Below are 15,361 nucleotides of genomic sequence, written 5' to 3' on the forward strand. Positions count from 1 at the left end.
ACTGGGCTCGGCGGCGGGGGTGCCGGCGGGTAGAGCTGCTCTCTGAGCCCGGCGGGTAGAGCCGGTGCCCGACTCGGGCGGGTAGACCTGGTGTCCGAGCCCGGCGGGTAGACCTTTTGTCCGAGCCCGGCGGGTAGACCTGGTGTCCGGGCTCGTCGGCTCGAGGCGTTCTCCGACTCGGGCGGCTCGAGCGGCTTCCAAGCGCTTAGCCGAGGCCCTCGGCGGGCGCCGAGGCGCCGCCGTTTCTGCCCGGGGCTCCGAGTGGGAAAGAAAGGGCGTTGTCTGCGGCGCGGGTAAAAAGGGGGAGTAGCCGGGACTCTCTTAAGGTGGCAGGGCGGCGGCCGACTGGGCTCGGCGGCGGGGGTGCCGGCGGGTAGAGCTGCTCTCTGAGCCCGGCGGGTAGAGCCGGTGCCCGACTCGGGCGGGTAGACCTGGTGTCCGAGCCCGGCGGGTAGACCTTTTGTCCGAGCCCGGCGGGTAGACCTGGTGTCCGAGCAAGCGGCTAGACCTTTTTTGGCCGAGCCCGGCGAGTAGACCTGGTGTCCGGGCTCGTCGGCTCGAGGCGCTCTCCGAGTCGGGCGGCTCGAGCGGCTTCCAAGCGCTTAGCAGAGGCCCTCGGCGGGCGCCGAGGCGCCGCCGTTTCTGCCCGGGGCTCCGAGTGGGAAAGAAAGGGCGTTGTCTGCGGCGCGGGTAAAAAGGGGGAGTAGCCGGGACTCTCGTAAGGGGTGGCAGGGCGGCGGCCGACTGGGCTCGGCGGCGGGGGTGCCGGCGGGTAGAGCTGCTCTCTGAGCCCGGCGGGTAGAGCCGGTGCCCGACTCGGGCGGGTAGACCTGGTGTCCGAGCCCGGCGGGTAGACCTTTTGTCCGAGCCCGGCGGGTAGACCTGGTGTCCGAGCAAGCGGCTAGACCTTTTTTGGCCGAGCCCGGCGAGTAGACCTGGTGTCCGGGCTCGTCGGCTCGAGGCGCTCTCCGAGTCGGGCGGCTCGAGCGGCTTCCAAGCGCTTAGCAGAGGCCCTCGGCGGGCGCCGAGGCGCCGCCGTTTCTGCCCGGGGCTCCGAGTGGGAAAGAAAGGGCGTTGTCTGCGGCGCGGGTAAAAAGGGGGAGTAGCCGGGACTCTCTTAAGGGGTGGCAGGGCGGCGGCCGACTGGGCTCGGCGGCGGGGGTGCCGGCGGGTAGAGCTGCTCTCTGAGCCCGGCGGGTAGAGCCGGTGCCCGACTCGGGCGGGTAGACCTGGTGTCCGAGCCCGGCGGGTAGACCTTTTGTCCGAGCCCGGCGGGTAGACCTGGTGTCCGAGCAAGCGGCTAGACCTTTTTTGGCCGAGCCCGGCGAGTAGACCTGGTGTCCGGGCTCGTCGGCTCGAGGCGCTCTCCGAGTCGGGCGGCTCGAGCGGCTTCCAAGCGCTTAGCAGAGGCCCTCGGCGGGCGCCGAGGCGCCGCCGTTTCTGCCCGGGGCTCCGAGTGGGAAAGAAAGGGCGTTGTCTGCGGCGCGGGTAAAAAGGGGGAGTAGCCGGGACTCTCTTAAGGGGTGGCAGGGCGGCGGCCGACTGGGCTCGGCGGCGGGGGTGCCGGCGGGTAGAGCTGCTCTCTGAGCCCGGCGGGTAGAGCCGGTGCCCGACTCGGGCGGGTAGACCTGGTGTCCGAGCCCGGCGGGTAGACCTTTTGTCCGAGCCCGGCGGGTAGACCTGGTGTCCGGGCTCGTCGGCTCGAGGCGTTCTCCGACTCGGGCGGCTCGAGCGGCTTCCAAGCGCTTAGCCGAGGCCCTCGGCGGGCGCCGAGGCGCCGCCGTTTCTGCCCGGGGCTCCGAGTGGGAAAGAAAGGGCGTTGTCTGCGGCGCGGGTAAAAAGGGGGAGTAGCCGGGACTCTCTTAAGGTGGCAGGGCGGCGGCCGACTGGGTTCGGCGGCGGGGGTGCCGGTGGGTAGAGCTGCTCTCTGAGCCCGGCGGGTAGAGCCGGTGCCCGACTCGGGCGGGTAGACCTGGTGTCCGAGCCCGGCGGGTAGACCTTTTGTCCGAGCCCGGCGGGTAGACCTGGTGTCCGAGCAAGCGGCTAGACCTTTTTTGTCCGAGCCCGGCGAGTAGACCTGGTGTCCGGGCTCGTCGGCTCGAGGCGCTCTCCGAGTCGGGCGGCTCGAGCGGCTTCCAAGCGCTTAGCAGAGGCCCTCGGCGGGCGCCGAGGCGCCGCCGTTTCTGCCCGGGGCTCCGAGTGGGAAAGAAAGGGCGTTGTCTGCGGCGCGGGTAAAAAGGGGGAGTAGCCGGGACTCTCTTAAGGGGTGGCAGGGCGGCGGCCGACTGGGCTCGGCGGCGGGGGTGCCGGCGGGTAGAGCTGCTCTCTGAGCCCGGCGGGTAGAGCCGGTGCCCGACTCGGGCGGGTAGACCTGGTGTCCGAGCCCGGCGGGTAGAGCCGGTGCCCGACTCGGGCGGGTAGACCTGGTGTCCGAGCCCGGCGGGTAGACCTTTTGTCCGAGCCCGGCGGGTAGACCTGGTGTCCGGGCTCGTCGGCTCGAGGCGTTCTCCGACTCGGGCGGCTCGAGCGGCTTCCAAGCGCTTAGCAGAGGCCCTCGGCGGGCGCCGAGGCGCCGCCGTTTCTGCCCGGGGCTCCGAGTGGGAAAGAAAGGGCGTTGTCTGCGGCGCGGGTAAAAAGGGGGAGTAGCCGGGACTCTCTTAAGGTGGCAGGGCGGCGGCCGACTGGGTTCGGCGGCGGGGGTGCCGGCGGGTAGAGCTGCTCTCTGAGCCCGGCGGGTAGAGCCGGTGCCCGACTCGGGCGGGTAGACCTGGTGTCCGAGCCCGGCGGGTAGACCTTTTGTCCGAGCCCGGCGGGTAGACCTGGTGTCCGAGCAAGCGGCTAGACCTTTTTTGGCCGAGCCCGGCGAGTAGACCTGGTGTCCGGGCTCGTCGGCTCGAGGCGCTCTCCGAGTCGGGCGGCTCGAGCGGCTTCCAAGCGCTTAGCAGAGGCCCTCGGCGGGCGCCGAGGCGCCGCCGTTTCTGCCCGGGGCTCCGAGTGGGAAAGAAAGGGCGTTGTCTGCGGCGCGGGTAAAAAGGGGGAGTAGCCGGGACTCTCGTAAGGGGTGGCAGGGCGGCGGCCGACTGGGCTCGGCGGCGGGGGTGCCGGCGGGTAGAGCTGCTCTCTGAGCCCGGCGGGTAGAGCCGGTGCCCGACTCGGGCGGGTAGACCTGGTGTCCGAGCCCGGCGGGTAGACCTTTTGTCCGAGCCCGGCGGGTAGACCTGGTGTCCGGGCTCGTCGGCTCGAGGCGTTCTCCGAGTCGGGCGGCTCGAGCGGCTTCCAAGCGCTTAGCAGAGGCCCTCGGCGGGCGCCGAGGCGCCGCCGTTTCTGCCCGGGGCTCCGAGTGGGAAAGAAAGGGCGTTGTCTGCGGCGCGGGTAAAAAGGGGGAGTAGCCGGGACTCTCTTAAGGTGGCAGGGCGGCGGCCGACTGGGCTCGGCGGCGGGGGTGCCGGTGGGTAGAGCTGCTCTCTGAGCCCGGCGGGTAGAGCCGGTGCCCGACTCGGGCGGGTAGACCTGGTGTCCGAGCCCGGCGGGTAGACCTTTTGTCCGAGCCCGGCGGGTAGACCTGGTGTCCGAGCAAGCGGCTAGACCTTTTTTGTCCGAGCCCGGCGAGTAGACCTGGTGTCCGGGCTCGTCGGCTCGAGGCGCTCTCCGAGTCGGGCGGCTCGAGCGGCTTCCAAGCGCTTAGCAGAGGCCCTCGGCGGGCGCCGAGGCGCCGCCGTTTCTGCCCGGGGCTCCGAGTGGGAAAGAAAGGGCGTTGTCTGCGGCGCGGGTAAAAAGGGGGAGTAGCCGGGACTCTCTTAAGGGGTGGCAGGGCGGCGGCCGACTGGGCTCGGCGGCGGGGGTGCCGGCGGGTAGAGCTGCTCTCTGAGCCCGGCGGGTAGAGCCGGTGCCCGACTCGGGCGGGTAGACCTGGTGTCCGAGCCCGGCGGGTAGACCTTTTGTCCGAGCCCGGCGGGTAGACCTGGTTTCCGGGCTCGTCGGCTCGAGGCGCTCTCCGAGTCGGGCGGCTCGAGCGGCTTCCAAGCGCTTAGCAGAGGCCCTCGGCGGGCGCCGAGGCGCCGCCGTTTCTGCCCGGGGCTCCGAGTGGGAAAGAAAGGGCGTTGTCTGCGGCGCGGGTAAAAAGGGGGAGTAGCCGGGACTCTCTTAAGGTGGCAGGGCGGCGGCCGACTGGGTTCGGCGGCGGGGGTGCCGGTGGGTAGAGCTGCTCTCTGAGCCCGGCGGGTAGAGCCGGTGCCCGACTCGGGCGGGTAGACCTGGTGTCCGAGCCCGGCGGGTAGACCTTTTGTCCGAGCCCGGCGGGTAGACCTGGTGTCCGGGCTCGTCGGCTCGAGGCGTTCTCCGACTCGGGCGGCTCGAGCGGCTTCCAAGCGCTTAGCAGAGGCCCTCGGCGGGCGCCGAGGCGCCGCCGTTTCTGCCCGGGGCTCCGAGTGGGAAAGAAAGGGCGTTGTCTGCGGCGCGGGTAAAAAGGGGGAGTAGCCGGGACTCTCTTAAGGTGGCAGGGCGGCGGCCGACTGGGTTCGGCGGCGGGGGTGCCGGCGGGTAGAGCTGCTCTCTGAGCCCGGCGGGTAGAGCCGGTGCCCGACTCGGGCGGGTAGACCTGGTGTCCGAGCCCGGCGGGTAGACCTTTTGTCCGAGCCCGGCGGGTAGACCTGGTGTCCGAGCAAGCGGCTAGACCTTTTTTGGCCGAGCCCGGCGAGTAGACCTGGTGTCCGGGCTCGTCGGCTCGAGGCGCTCTCCGAGTCGGGCGGCTCGAGCGGCTTCCAAGCGCTTAGCAGAGGCCCTCGGCGGGCGCCGAGGCGCCGCCGTTTCTGCCCGGGGCTCCGAGTGGGAAAGAAAGGGCGTTGTCTGCGGCGCGGGTAAAAAGGGGGAGTAGCCGGGACTCTCGTAAGGGGTGGCAGGGCGGCGGCCGACTGGGTTCGGCGGCGGGGGTGCCGGTGGGTAGAGCTGCTCTCTGAGCCCGGCGGGTAGAGCCGGTGCCCGACTCGGGCGGGTAGACCTGGTGTCCGAGCCCGGCGGGTAGACCTTTTGTCCGAGCCCGGCGGGTAGACCTGGTGTCCGGGCTCGTCGGCTCGAGGCGCTCTCCGAGTCGGGCGGCTCGAGCGGCTTCCAAGCGCTTAGCAGAGGCCCTCGGCGGGCGCCGAGGCGCCGCCGTTTCTGCCCGGGGCTCCGAGTGGGAAAGAAAGGGCGTTGTCTGCGGCGCGGGTAAAAAGGGGGAGTAGCCGGGACTCTCGTAAGGGGTGGCAGGGCGGCGGCCGACTGGGTTCGGCGGCGGGGGTGCCGGTGGGTAGAGCTGCTCTCTGAGCCCGGCGGGTAGAGCCGGTGCCCGACTCGGGCGGGTAGACCTGGTGTCCGAGCCCGGCGGGTAGACCTTTTGTCCGAGCCCGGCGGGTAGACCTGGTGTCCGAGCAAGCGGCTAGACCTTTTTTGGCCGAGCCCGGCGAGTAGACCTGGTGTCCGGGCTCGTCGGCTCGAGGCGCTCTCCGAGTCGGGCGGCTCGAGCGGCTTCCAAGCGCTTAGCAGAGGCCCTCGGCGGGCGCCGAGGCGCCGCCGTTTCTGCCCGGGGCTCCGAGTGGGAAAGAAAGGGCGTTGTCTGCGGCGCGGGTAAAAAGGGGGAGTAGCCGGGACTCTCGTAAGGGGTGGCAGGGCGGCGGCCGACTGGGCTCGGCGGCGGGGGTGCCGGCGGGTAGAGCTGCTCTCTGAGCCCGGCGGGTAGAGCCGGTGCCCGACTCGGGCGGGTAGACCTGGTGTCCGAGCCCGGCGGGTAGACCTTTTGTCCGAGCCCGGCGGGTAGACCTGGTGTCCGAGCAAGCGGCTAGACCTTTTTTGGCCGAGCCCGGCGAGTAGACCTGGTGTCCGGGCTCGTCGGCTCGAGGCGCTCTCCGAGTCGGGCGGCTCGAGCGGCTTCCAAGCGCTTAGCAGAGGCCCTCGGCGGGCGCCGAGGCGCCGCCGTTTCTGCCCGGGGCTCCGAGTGGGAAAGAAAGGGCGTTGTCTGCGGCGCGGGTAAAAAGGGGGAGTAGCCGGGACTCTCTTAAGGTGGCAGGGCGGCGGCCGACTGGGCTCGGCGGCGGGGGTGCCGGCGGGTAGAGCTGCTCTCTGAGCCCGGCGGGTAGAGCCGGTGCCCGACTCGGGCGGGTAGACCTGGTGTCCGAGCCCGGCGGGTAGACCTTTTGTCCGAGCCCGGCGGGTAGACCTGGTGTCCGAGCAAGCGGCTAGACCTTTTTTGGCCGAGCCCGGCGAGTAGACCTGGTGTCCGGGCTCGTCGGCTCGAGGCGCTCTCCGAGTCGGGCGGCTCGAGCGGCTTCCAAGCGCTTAGCAGAGGCCCTCGGCGGGCGCCGAGGCGCCGCCGTTTCTGCCCGGGGCTCCGAGTGGGAAAGAAAGGGCGTTGTCTGCGGCGCGGGTAAAAAGGGGGAGTAGCCGGGACTCTCTTAAGGGGTGGCAGGGCGGCGGCCGACTGGGCTCGGCGGCGGGGGTGCCGGCGGGTAGAGCTGCTCTCTGAGCCCGGCGGGTAGAGCCGGTGCCCGACTCGGGCGGGTAGACCTGGTGTCCGAGCCCGGCGGGTAGACCTTTTGTCCGAGCCCGGCGGGTAGACCTGGTGTCCGGGCTCGTCGGCTCGAGGCGTTCTCCGACTCGGGCGGCTCGAGCGGCTTCCAAGCGCTTAGCCGAGGCCCTCGGCGGGCGCCGAGGCGCCGCCGTTTCTGCCCGGGGCTCCGAGTGGGAAAGAAAGGGCGTTGTCTGCGGCGCGGGTAAAAAGGGGGAGTAGCCGGGACTCTCTTAAGGTGGCAGGGCGGCGGCCGACTGGGCTCGGCGGCGGGGGTGCCGGCGGGTAGAGCTGCTCTCTGAGCCCGGCGGGTAGAGCCGGTGCCCGACTCGGGCGGGTAGACCTGGTGTCCGAGCCCGGCGGGTAGACCTTTTGTCCGAGCCCGGCGGGTAGACCTGGTGTCCGAGCAAGCGGCTAGACCTTTTTTGGCCGAGCCCGGCGAGTAGACCTGGTGTCCGGGCTCGTCGGCTCGAGGCGCTCTCCGAGTCGGGCGGCTCGAGCGGCTTCCAAGCGCTTAGCAGAGGCCCTCGGCGGGCGCCGAGGCGCCGCCGTTTCTGCCCGGGGCTCCGAGTGGGAAAGAAAGGGCGTTGTCTGCGGCGCGGGTAAAAAGGGGGAGTAGCCGGGACTCTCGTAAGGGGTGGCAGGGCGGCGGCCGACTGGGCTCGGCGGCGGGGGTGCCGGCGGGTAGAGCTGCTCTCTGAGCCCGGCGGGTAGAGCCGGTGCCCGACTCGGGCGGGTAGACCTGGTGTCCGAGCCCGGCGGGTAGACCTTTTGTCCGAGCCCGGCGGGTAGACCTGGTGTCCGAGCAAGCGGCTAGACCTTTTTTGGCCGAGCCCGGCGAGTAGACCTGGTGTCCGGGCTCGTCGGCTCGAGGCGCTCTCCGAGTCGGGCGGCTCGAGCGGCTTCCAAGCGCTTAGCAGAGGCCCTCGGCGGGCGCCGAGGCGCCGCCGTTTCTGCCCGGGGCTCCGAGTGGGAAAGAAAGGGCGTTGTCTGCGGCGCGGGTAAAAAGGGGGAGTAGCCGGGACTCTCTTAAGGGGGGGCAGGGCGGCGGCCGACTGGGCTCGGCGGCGGGGGTGCCGGCGGGTAGAGCTGCTCTCTGAGCCCGGCGGGTAGAGCCGGTGCCCGACTCGGGCGGGTAGACCTGGTGTCCGAGCCCGGCGGGTAGACCTTTTGTCCGAGCCCGGCGGGTAGACCTGGTGTCCGAGCAAGCGGCTAGACCTTTTTTGGCCGAGCCCGGCGAGTAGACCTGGTGTCCGGGCTCGTCGGCTCGAGGCGCTCTCCGAGTCGGGCGGCTCGAGCGGCTTCCAAGCGCTTAGCAGAGGCCCTCGGCGGGCGCCGAGGCGCCGCCGTTTCTGCCCGGGGCTCCGAGTGGGAAAGAAAGGGCGTTGTCTGCGGCGCGGGTAAAAAGGGGGAGTAGCCGGGACTCTCTTAAGGGGTGGCAGGGCGGCGGCCGACTGGGCTCGGCGGCGGGGGTGCCGGCGGGTAGAGCTGCTCTCTGAGCCCGGCGGGTAGAGCCGGTGCCCGACTCGGGCGGGTAGACCTGGTGTCCGAGCCCGGCGGGGAGACCTTTTGTCCGAGCCCGGCGGGTAGACCTGGTGTCCGGGCTCGTCGGCTCGAGGCGTTCTCCGACTCGGGCGGCTCGAGCGGCTTCCAAGCGCTTAGCCGAGGCCCTCGGCGGGCGCCGAGGCGCCGCCGTTTCTGCCCGGGGCTCCGAGTGGGAAAGAAAGGGCGTTGTCTGCGGCGCGGGTAAAAAGGGGGAGTAGCCGGGACTCTCGTAAGGGGTGGCAGGGCGGCGGCCGACTGGGCTCGGCGGCGGGGGTGCCGGCGGGTAGAGCTGCTCTCTGAGCCCGGCGGGTAGAGCCGGTGCCCGACTCGGGCGGGTAGACCTGGTGTCCGAGCCCGGCGGGTAGACCTTTTGTCCGAGCCCGGCGGGTAGACCTGGTGTCCGGGCTCGTCGGCTCGAGGCGCTCTCCGACTCGGGCGGCTCGAGCGGCTTCCAAGCGCTTAGCAGAGGCCCTCGGCGGGCGCCGAGGCGCCGCCGTTTCTGCCCGGGGCTCCGAGTGGGAAAGAAAGGGCGTTGTCTGCGGCGCGGGTAAAAAGGGGGAGTAGCCGGGACTCTCTTAAGGTGGCAGGGCGGCGGCCGACTGGGTTCGGCGGCGGGGGTGCCGGCGGGTAGAGCTGCTCTCTGAGCCCGGCGGGTAGAGCCGGTGCCCGACTCGGGCGGGTAGACCTGGTGTCCGAGCCCGGCGGGTAGACCTTTTGTCCGAGCCCGGCGGGTAGACCTGGTGTCCGAGCAAGCGGCTAGACCTTTTTTGGCCGAGCCCGGCGAGTAGACCTGGTGTCCGGGCTCGTCGGCTCGAGGCGCTCTCCGAGTCGGGCGGCTCGAGCGGCTTCCAAGCGCTTAGCAGAGGCCCTCGGCGGGCGCCGAGGCGCCGCCGTTTCTGCCCGGGGCTCCGAGTGGGAAAGAAAGGGCGTTGTCTGCGGCGCGGGTAAAAAGGGGGAGTAGCCGGGACTCTCGTAAGGGGTGGCAGGGCGGCGGCCGACTGGGCTCGGCGGCGGGGGTGCCGGCGGGTAGAGCTGCTCTCTGAGCCCGGCGGGTAGAGCCGGTGCCCGACTCGGGCGGGTAGACCTGGTGTCCGAGCCCGGCGGGTAGACCTTTTGTCCGAGCCCGGCGGGTAGACCTGGTGTCCGGGCTCGTCGGCTCGAGGCGTTCTCCGAGTCGGGCGGCTCGAGCGGCTTCCAAGCGCTTAGCAGAGGCCCTCGGCGGGCGCCGAGGCGCCGCCGTTTCTGCCCGGGGCTCCGAGTGGGAAAGAAAGGGCGTTGTCTGCGGCGCGGGTAAAAAGGGGGAGTAGCCGGGACTCTCTTAAGGTGGCAGGGCGGCGGCCGACTGGGTTCGGCGGCGGGGGTGCCGGTGGGTAGAGCTGCTCTCTGAGCCCGGCGGGTAGAGCCGGTGCCCGACTCGGGCGGGTAGACCTGGTGTCCGAGCCCGGCGGGTAGACCTTTTGTCCGAGCCCGGCGGGTAGACCTGGTGTCCGGGCTCGTCGGCTCGAGGCGCTCTCCGACTCGGGCGGCTCGAGCGGCTTCCAAGCGCTTAGCAGAGGCCCTCGGCGGGCGCCGAGGCGCCGCCGTTTCTGCCCGGGGCTCCGAGTGGGAAAGAAAGGGCGTTGTCTGCGGCGCGGGTAAAAAGGGGGAGTAGCCGGGACTCTCTTAAGGTGGCAGGGCGGCGGCCGACTGGGCTCGGCGGCGGGGGTGCCGGCGGGTAGAGCTACTCTCTGAGCCCGGCGGGTAGAGCCGGTGCCCGACTCGGGCGGGTAGACCTGGTGTCCGAGCCCGGCGGGTAGACCTTTTGTCCGAGCCCGGCGGGTAGACCTGGTGTCCGGGCTCGTCGGCTCGAGGCGTTCTCCGACTCGGGCGGCTCGAGCGGCTTCCAAGCGCTTAGCCGAGGCCCTCGGCGGGCGCCGAGGCGCCGCCGTTTCTGCCCGGGGCTCCGAGTGGGAAAGAAAGGGCGTTGTCTGCGGCGCGGGTAAAAAGGGGGAGTAGCCGGGACTCTCTTAAGGTGGCAGGGCGGCGGCCGACTGGGCTCGGCGGCGGGGGTGCCGGCGGGTAGAGCTGCTCTCTGAGCCCGGCGGGTAGAGCCGGTGCCCGACTCGGGCGGGTAGACCTGGTGTCCGAGCCCGGCGGGTAGACCTTTTGTCCGAGCCCGGCGGGTAGACCTGGTGTCCGAGCAAGCGGCTAGACCTTTTTTGGCCGAGCCCGGCGAGTAGACCTGGTGTCCGGGCTCGTCGGCTCGAGGCGCTCTCCGAGTCGGGCGGCTCGAGCGGCTTCCAAGCGCTTAGCAGAGGCCCTCGGCGGGCGCCGAGGCGCCGCCGTTTCTGCCCGGGGCTCCGAGTGGGAAAGAAAGGGCGTTGTCTGCGGCGCGGGTAAAAAGGGGGAGTAGCCGGGACTCTCGTAAGGGGTGGCAGGGCGGCGGCCGACTGGGCTCGGCGGCGGGGGTGCCGGCGGGTAGAGCTGCTCTCTGAGCCCGGCGGGTAGAGCCGGTGCCCGACTCGGGCGGGTAGACCTGGTGTCCGAGCCCGGCGGGTAGACCTTTTGTCCGAGCCCGGCGGGTAGACCTGGTGTCCGAGCAAGCGGCTAGACCTTTTTTGGCCGAGCCCGGCGAGTAGACCTGGTGTCCGGGCTCGTCGGCTCGAGGCGCTCTCCGAGTCGGGCGGCTCGAGCGGCTTCCAAGCGCTTAGCAGAGGCCCTCGGCGGGCGCCGAGGCGCCGCCGTTTCTGCCCGGGGCTCCGAGTGGGAAAGAAAGGGCGTTGTCTGCGGCGCGGGTAAAAAGGGGGAGTAGCCGGGACTCTCTTAAGGTGGCAGGGCGGCGGCCGACTGGGCTCGGCGGCGGGGGTGCCGGCGGGTAGAGCTGCTCTCTGAGCCCGGCGGGTAGAGCCGGTGCCCGACTCGGGCGGGTAGACCTGGTGTCCGAGCCCGGCGGGTAGACCTTTTGTCCGAGCCCGGCGGGTAGACCTGGTGTCCGAGCAAGCGGCTAGACCTTTTTTGGCCGAGCCCGGCGAGTAGACCTGGTGTCCGGGCTCGTCGGCTCGAGGCGCTCTCCGAGTCGGGCGGCTCGAGCGGCTTCCAAGCGCTTAGCAGAGGCCCTCGGCGGGCGCCGAGGCGCCGCCGTTTCTGCCCGGGGCTCCGAGTGGGAAAGAAAGGGCGTTGTCTGCGGCGCGGGTAAAAAGGGGGAGTAGCCGGGACTCTCTTAAGGGGTGGCAGGGCGGCGGCCGACTGGGCTCGGCGGCGGGGGTGCCGGCGGGTAGAGCTGCTCTCTGAGCCCGGCGGGTAGAGCCGGTGCCCGACTCGGGCGGGTAGACCTGGTGTCCGAGCCCGGCGGGTAGACCTTTTGTCCGAGCCCGGCGGGTAGACCTGGTGTCCGGGCTCGTCGGCTCGAGGCGTTCTCCGACTCGGGCGGCTCGAGCGGCTTCCAAGCGCTTAGCCGAGGCCCTCGGCGGGCGCCGAGGCGCCGCCGTTTCTGCCCGGGGCTCCGAGTGGGAAAGAAAGGGCGTTGTCTGCGGCGCGGGTAAAAAGGGGGAGTAGCCGGGACTCTCTTAAGGTGGCAGGGCGGCGGCCGACTGGGCTCGGCGGCGGGGGTGCCGGCGGGTAGAGCTGCTCTCTGAGCCCGGCGGGTAGAGCCGGTGCCCGACTCGGGCGGGTAGACCTGGTGTCCGAGCCCGGCGGGTAGACCTTTTGTCCGAGCCCGGCGGGTAGACCTGGTGTCCGAGCAAGCGGCTAGACCTTTTTTGGCCGAGCCCGGCGAGTAGACCTGGTGTCCGGGCTCGTCGGCTCGAGGCGCTCTCCGAGTCGGGCGGCTCGAGCGGCTTCCAAGCGCTTAGCAGAGGCCCTCGGCGGGCGCCGAGGCGCCGCCGTTTCTGCCCGGGGCTCCGAGTGGGAAAGAAAGGGCGTTGTCTGCGGCGCGGGTAAAAAGGGGGAGTAGCCGGGACTCTCGTAAGGGGTGGCAGGGCGGCGGCCGACTGGGCTCGGCGGCGGGGGTGCCGGCGGGTAGAGCTGCTCTCTGAGCCCGGCGGGTAGAGCCGGTGCCCGACTCGGGCGGGTAGACCTGGTGTCCGAGCCCGGCGGGTAGACCTTTTGTCCGAGCCCGGCGGGTAGACCTGGTGTCCGAGCAAGCGGCTAGACCTTTTTTGGCCGAGCCCGGCGAGTAGACCTGGTGTCCGGGCTCGTCGGCTCGAGGCGCTCTCCGAGTCGGGCGGCTCGAGCGGCTTCCAAGCGCTTAGCAGAGGCCCTCGGCGGGCGCCGAGGCGCCGCCGTTTCTGCCCGGGGCTCCGAGTGGGAAAGAAAGGGCGTTGTCTGCGGCGCGGGTAAAAAGGGGGAGTAGCCGGGACTCTCTTAAGGGGGGGCAGGGCGGCGGCCGACTGGGCTCGGCGGCGGGGGTGCCGGCGGGTAGAGCTGCTCTCTGAGCCCGGCGGGTAGAGCCGGTGCCCGACTCGGGCGGGTAGACCTGGTGTCCGAGCCCGGCGGGTAGACCTTTTGTCCGAGCCCGGCGGGTAGACCTGGTGTCCGAGCAAGCGGCTAGACCTTTTTTGGCCGAGCCCGGCGAGTAGACCTGGTGTCCGGGCTCGTCGGCTCGAGGCGCTCTCCGAGTCGGGCGGCTCGAGCGGCTTCCAAGCGCTTAGCAGAGGCCCTCGGCGGGCGCCGAGGCGCCGCCGTTTCTGCCCGGGGCTCCGAGTGGGAAAGAAAGGGCGTTGTCTGCGGCGCGGGTAAAAAGGGGGAGTAGCCGGGACTCTCTTAAGGGGTGGCAGGGCGGCGGCCGACTGGGCTCGGCGGCGGGGGTGCCGGCGGGTAGAGCTGCTCTCTGAGCCCGGCGGGTAGAGCCGGTGCCCGACTCGGGCGGGTAGACCTGGTGTCCGAGCCCGGCGGGGAGACCTTTTGTCCGAGCCCGGCGGGTAGACCTGGTGTCCGGGCTCGTCGGCTCGAGGCGTTCTCCGACTCGGGCGGCTCGAGCGGCTTCCAAGCGCTTAGCCGAGGCCCTCGGCGGGCGCCGAGGCGCCGCCGTTTCTGCCCGGGGCTCCGAGTGGGAAAGAAAGGGCGTTGTCTGCGGCGCGGGTAAAAAGGGGGAGTAGCCGGGACTCTCTTAAGGTGGCAGGGCGGCGGCCGACTGGGTTCGGCGGCGGGGGTGCCGGTGGGTAGAGCTGCTCTCTGAGCCCGGCGGGTAGAGCCGGTGCCCGACTCGGGCGGGTAGACCTGGTGTCCGAGCCCGGCGGGTAGACCTTTTGTCCGAGCCCGGCGGGTAGACCTGGTGTCCGAGCAAGCGGCTAGACCTTTTTTGGCCGAGCCCGGCGAGTAGACCTGGTGTCCGGGCTCGTCGGCTCGAGGCGCTCTCCGAGTCGGGCGGCTCGAGCGGCTTCCAAGCGCTTAGCAGAGGCCCTCGGCGGGCGCCGAGGCGCCGCCGTTTCTGCCCGGGGCTCCGAGTGGGAAAGAAAGGGCGTTGTCTGCGGCGCGGGTAAAAAGGGGGAGTAGCCGGGACTCTCGTAAGGGGTGGCAGGGCGGCGGCCGACTGGGCTCGGCGGCGGGGGTGCCGGCGGGTAGAGCTGCTCTCTGAGCCCGGCGGGTAGAGCCGGTGCCCGACTCGGGCGGGTAGACCTGGTGTCCGAGCCCGGCGGGTAGACCTTTTGTCCGAGCCCGGCGGGTAGACCTGGTGTCCGAGCAAGCGGCTAGACCTTTTTTGGCCGAGCCCGGCGAGTAGACCTGGTGTCCGGGCTCGTCGGCTCGAGGCGCTCTCCGAGTCGGGCGGCTCGAGCGGCTTCCAAGCGCTTAGCAGAGGCCCTCGGCGGGCGCCGAGGCGCCGCCGTTTCTGCCCGGGGCTCCGAGTGGGAAAGAAAGGGCGTTGTCTGCGGCGCGGGTAAAAAGGGGGAGTAGCCGGGACTCTCTTAAGGGGTGGCAGGGCGGCGGCCGACTGGGCTCGGCGGCGGGGGTGCCGGCGGGTAGAGCTGCTCTCTGAGCCCGGCGGGTAGAGCCGGTGCCCGACTCGGGCGGGTAGACCTGGTGTCCGAGCCCGGCGGGTAGACCTTTTGTCCGAGCCCGGCGGGTAGACCTGGTGTCCGAGCAAGCGGCTAGACCTTTTTTGGCCGAGCCCGGCGAGTAGACCTGGTGTCCGGGCTCGTCGGCTCGAGGCGCTCTCCGAGTCGGGCGGCTCGAGCGGCTTCCAAGCGCTTAGCAGAGGCCCTCGGCGGGCGCCGAGGCGCCGCCGTTTCTGCCCGGGGCTCCGAGTGGGAAAGAAAGGGCGTTGTCTGCGGCGCGGGTAAAAAGGGGGAGTAGCCGGGACTCTCTTAAGGGGTGGCAGGGCGGCGGCCGACTGGGCTCGGCGGCGGGGGTGCCGGCGGGTAGAGCTGCTCTCTGAGCCCGGCGGGTAGAGCCGGTGCCCGACTCGGGCGGGTAGACCTGGTGTCCGAGCCCGGCGGGTAGACCTTTTGTCCGAGCCCGGCGGGTAGACCTGGTGTCCGGGCTCGTCGGCTCGAGGCGTTCTCCGACTCGGGCGGCTCGAGCGGCTTCCAAGCGCTTAGCCGAGGCCCTCGGCGGGCGCCGAGGCGCCGCCGTTTCTGCCCGGGGCTCCGAGTGGGAAAGAAAGGGCGTTGTCTGCGGCGCGGGTAAAAAGGGGGAGTAGCCGGGACTCTCTTAAGGTGGCAGGGCGGCGGCCGACTGGGTTCGGCGGCGGGGGTGCCGGTGGGTAGAGCTGCTCTCTGAGCCCGGCGGGTAGAGCCGGTGCCCGACTCGGGCGGGTAGACCTGGTGTCCGAGCCCGGCGGGTAGACCTTTTGTCCGAGCCCGGCGGGTAGACCTGGTGTCCGAGCAAGCGGCTAGACCTTTTTTGTCCGAGCCCGGCGAGTAGACCTGGTGTCCGGGCTCGTCGGCTCGAGGCGCTCTCCGAGTCGGGCGGCTCGAGCGGCTTCCAAGCGCTTAGCAGAGGCCCTCGGCGGGCGCCGAGGCGCCGCCGTTTCTGCCCGGGGCTCCGAGTGGGAAAGAAAGGGCGTTGTCTGCGGCGCGGGTAAAAAGGGGGAGTAGCCGGGACTCTCTTAAGGTGGCAGGGCGGCGGCCGACTGGGTTCGGCGGCGTGGGTGCCGGTGGGTAGAGCTGCTCTCTGAGCCCGGCGGGTAGAGCCGGTGCCCGACTCGGGCGGGTAGACCTGGTGTCCGAGCCCGGCGGGGAGACCTTTTGTCCGAGCCCGGCGGGTAGACCTGGTGTCCGAGCAAGCGGCTAGACCTTTTTTGGCCGAGCCCGGCGAGTAGACCTGGTGTCCGGGCTCGTCGGCTCGAGGCGTTCTCCGACT

The 15,361-nt window shown here is 71.3% G+C and overlaps 1 long non-coding RNA gene across 2 annotated transcripts in view; it reads right to left on the bottom strand.

Annotated features, from left to right (window-relative positions):
* Positions 1–15,361, bottom strand: part of LOC127465191 (uncharacterized) — a 143,071-nt gene that overhangs the window by 37,969 nt on the left and 89,741 nt on the right. Inside the window, exon 1 of one of the 2 annotated variants that reach the window (XR_007901917.1) lies at positions 5,049–5,205. The exons of the other annotated variant lie outside the window; for it this stretch is intronic. This is a non-coding gene — a long non-coding RNA (uncharacterized LOC127465191). Of the gene's footprint in view, positions 1–5,048; positions 5,206–15,361 lie in introns of those variants that run through there. 2 annotated transcript variants of the gene reach the window in all.

This window comes from Manacus candei, unplaced genomic scaffold, assembly GCF_025592945.1.
Source record: "Manacus candei isolate 608988 ecotype Guabito, Panama unplaced genomic scaffold, ASM2559294v1 h1tg000334l, whole genome shotgun sequence".
Lineage (NCBI taxonomy): Eukaryota > Metazoa > Chordata > Aves > Passeriformes > Pipridae > Manacus > Manacus candei.